Source organism: Monodon monoceros, unplaced genomic scaffold, assembly GCF_005190385.1.
Source record: "Monodon monoceros isolate NGI ecotype Baffin Bay Population unplaced genomic scaffold, NGI_Narwhal_1 Super_Scaffold_10, whole genome shotgun sequence".
NCBI lineage: Eukaryota > Metazoa > Chordata > Mammalia > Artiodactyla > Monodontidae > Monodon > Monodon monoceros.
Window position 1 is genome coordinate 6,357,677 of NW_021703766.1, and position 4,247 is coordinate 6,361,923.

At 38.5% G+C, this 4,247-nt stretch overlaps 1 long non-coding RNA gene across 1 annotated transcript; it reads left to right on the forward strand.

Moving 5' to 3' along the window:
* Window positions 1-367: 367 nt before the first annotated feature.
* Window positions 368-4,026, forward strand: LOC114890050. The gene is made up of 3 exons (XR_003792198.1): window positions 368-771; window positions 1,616-1,655; window positions 3,422-4,026. It is a non-coding gene; the product is annotated as an uncharacterized LOC114890050 (long non-coding RNA).
* The last annotated feature ends 221 nt before the right edge of the window (window positions 4,027-4,247 follow it).

Consider the following 4,247-nt stretch of genomic DNA (forward strand, 5'->3'; position numbering starts at 1 on the left):
CAAACAGAATCTCACAGAATTATATTGTACTACCTGGTATTTTTTTAATATTTCCTTTTTTCTAAATTTACTTTTTCCAGATGGTATGGGTTAAATTCACATTAATAATCTGTTTTCAACATAAACGATTAATTTCATAAATAGGGTATTCTCTATATTAGCGATCCCGTATTAAGAAAGATTTCACATGTCAATCTATGGTAACAAAAAAATTGGAAAAGCAATTATTTGATGAGTGCTCACTTGGAGTATAACTGTGTCATCACATATTCATTTAGGTCATATTCTATGATATATTACCTAATTTCAAAGCAGGGATTATGCCTCACTGTTCTTTGGTTCCAAACCAAGTCCCTCATGTAGGGCTTTGTAAAGAAGTAGGTATTTAAAGATAATAGTGAATTGAATGGGAAAAAAAATTTTTTTCTGTTTACCTAGCCTCACATAAATGTTTTTAGTGACTCTCTGTGAATTTATTTAATAAATATTGGCTCCTCAGAGATTTTGCATACTTCACTGTTTTGTGAGAATATTCTATCTGCAGGCATATATTCACAAATTCAAAGTCTTTAGTTGAAGTTTCAAGAGTAATGGAGTAGAATTTCAGTACCTTCCCCAGGAGGTTAGAATTATAAAATTCTTAGTTTGGGATTTACTTCTCCCTTCTGATTTATTCCAGGCACCAGATTCTACTCTCTCTGTCAAACAGAATATGCAAGGCATCTCAGGCTGATTCTTCCCAGAAATTAACTCCAGGGCCCACCCCATCTGGTAAGATCTGGCTGGGGAAATTCCCAGGTAGAAAGTTACAAGCAACAAATGGCTTCTTCTGGCTGCCTATGGTAAAATAGGTAAATATGGTTTTAAAAAGCCAGAGAGATGAACTACAGAAGGAACTGTTTAGTTTTGTAGCAGAATTTAGAGGAAATGTGAGGGACAAGGGTGGTCTTTCTAGTAAGCAAAAGGTCCTCAAAGTAAGAAAACGCAAAGATCAAATCTGGAGTGTTGTCAATAAAATTTGGTCTTAGAATAATTTTCAGGTAAATCGTCAAAGTCAAGGATGCAGCTGTAGACCATTTTCTGATTTTGAGATGTCAGATTTAAAGGTATGTCTCCTAGATCTTCTTTGTTATGTAAGAGAGATTCCAAGAATCTTAAGGGGGGGCACTTTGTTATGCAGCAATACCTAATGAAAATACCAACTTTAAAACGTTTGCCAATCTTATCTGTACAAGGCGTGGCACTTTGTTTCTTTCATCTGCATTTCCCCGGCTGCTAGTGAGTTCGGGAATCTTTTTTTTTAATTATTATTTATTTATTTAGGCTGCTCCGGGTTTTAGTTGTGGCACACAGGATCTTTAATTGAGGCATGCGGACCCTTAGTTGCAGCATTCATGCAGGATCTAGGTCCCTGACCAGGGGTCGAACCCGGGCCTCCTGCATTGGGAGCGTGGAGTCTTACCCACTGGACCATCAGGGAAGTCCTGGAAATCTTTTTTTTTTTTAATTGAATTACAGTTGATTTACAACGTTGTGTTAGTTTCAGGTGTAGAGAAAAGTGATTCAATTATATATATTTTATATATATCAATATATATATTCTTTTTCATTATAGGTTATTACAAGATATTGAATGTAGTTGCCTGTGCTATACGGTAGGTTCTTGTTGTTTATCTGTTTTATATATAGTAGTATGCATCTGCTAATCCCTAACTCCTAATTTATCCTTCCCCCCACCCCTTTCCCCTTTGGTAGCCATAAGTATTTTTCCTATGTTTGTGAGTCTATTTCTGTTTTGTAAATAAGTTCATTTGTATCATTTTTTTAGATTCCACGTGTAAGTGTTATCATATGTTATTTGTCTTTCTCTGTCTGACTTACTTCACTTAGTATGATAATCTCTAGGTCAGCAGTCCCAAACCTTTTTGGTACCAGGGACTGGTTGTGTGGAAGACAGTTTTTCCAGGGATGGGAGGGGGGATGGTTCAGGCAGTAATAGGAGCAATGGTTCAGGCAGTAATGCGAGTGATCAGGAACGATGGGGAGCAGATGAAGCTTCGCTCGCTCGCCTGCGGCTCACCTCCTGCTGTGTGGCCCTGTTCCTAACAGGCCGTGGACCAGTACCGGTCCTCGGCCTAGGGGTTGGGGACCCCTGTTCTAGGTCCATCCATGTTGCTGCAAATGGCATTAGTTCATTCTTTTTTATGGCTCGGTAGTATTCCGTTGTATATAGATACCATATCTTCTTTATCCATTCATTTGTCGATGGACATTTAGGTTGCTTCTCTATCTTGGCTATTGTAAATGGCGCTGCCATACATGCATTGGGGTGCGTGTATCTTTTCAAATTAGAGTTTTCATGTTTTCTGGGTATATGCCCAGGAGTGGGATTGCTGGGTCATATGGTAGCTCTATTTTTAGTTTTTTAAGGAACCTCCACACTGTTCTCAATAGTAGCTGTATCAATTTACATTCCCACCAGCAGTGTGAGAGGGTTGGGAATCTTTTCTTGAATCCCTGTGAATACCTCCTACCACTGTAAATTGGATAATAAGGTTTGGAAAGGGAAAAAACATGTTTCTCCGAATTAGCCAGGAGAAATCAACTCTGTGGGATAAACTGCAGTGCAGGTATTGCTGGAGAGAAATTTGAAGGGAAGCAAATAATCCCAGAATGTTAGGTTGCTGGCTGGCCAGTTATTACGCAGGATGGTAGTTATTGCACATGCTTGTGGTAAGACTGTAGCTGATTTCAGAACTGTTCAACAGATTATGGCCTCTATGCCCTTGATTCTGGGAAAGCTGGCATCTGGATTCTTAGACATTACAATCCATATGGCCAAATGTACAATTCTGAGGTGAATTCTATCCTCTGTATAAAGTAGCAGAAGACCTAGAGCTTCCAGCAGGAATCGAGTAGGAAACCATGGGGCCAGAAGGCTCGCTGGTGAAAGAAAGTGAGGCTGAAACACGTGTCCTCATGGTGAGGCAGACAGCTGGGTGGCGGCAGAGGGTTTCAAAACACCCTCCAGCATCCATGGATTGACAGTCAGTAATTTTCAAATCAGAAACGGTGTGTTTCCAAGTGTTTATAGCTGGGAGCAGAAGAGCAAAACTAAGAAATGCCTGAAGTCTCCCTGAGCTTACTTCTCCCAGATGAAGAGATTACAAAAAAATGAGAAATAGATGCCAGTGATTCCAAAGGTGTGAGGAAGTAATAATTATGAAGCTAAGAAAAGCCGTCTCGTGAATTTGAATTATGCGTGTTGGAAGCTTATTGGCTTTAATACTTAAAAGTGTTAGAACTAGTACTGTCTTATTCCAAAAATTCTAATTCGTATTAAATCAACTCTGAATGTAAAAAATCGAATATAAATTCACTCTTCATTTCCTTGATGAGGAATAAATACTTTCTTCCTTAGGAAGAAAATGAAGAGGTGGAGGAAGTATGGAAAGCTGTTTCTTCACTGAACTTCCCTGAGAAGGGGCCAAGGAAGAGATTGGCTTCAAGCTGAAGATTTTAAAAGTAACTCTTTTTAAAGGTCAGGTCATTTTATGTGTCTCTTTTATTTTGACACTCTATCAACTGGTAAAAGGAATTTCTGTTTTTAGTCAACGTTGAGGTATAATGTGTATGTGATAAGATGCACCCATTTTAAATCTATGGTTTGATGACTTTTGACAAAAGTATTCACCTGGGTAACCATCACCACAATGGAGATGTAGACTGCTTCCATCCACCCTAGAAATTCCCTCATTCCTCCCTGTGGTCAATTCCTGATCTCCTGTCTTAGGCAACCACTGATCTGTTTCTGCCACATTATGTTAGTTTTGCCTGTTCTAAAATTTCATATAAGTGGAATCTTATAGTACATATTTTTTTGTACCCAGGTTCTTTTGCTCAGCATAATGTTTTGAGATTTATCCATGTTGTTTGCATGTTTCCTGCACTTCCAAAATAAACTGCTTGCACTTGAACCTTCATTTCAGGGTCTGCTTCTGGGGGAACCCAAATGGAGACAGCAACTCTGAGTCAGACTTTGGAACAATTGTTATTGACAATGTATGGGTAGATTGGCAGGCAGACAGATAGATGATAGATAGGTAGATAGATAGATAGATAATACATAAAATCAAGGAAAGGATGATTGGAAAGGAGAAGGATCACAGACTTTTACCTAGAAAATTTGTATTGATTACATTCATATTTCTTACTGAATGTTTAAAAATGGCACATTTCTTTCAAAG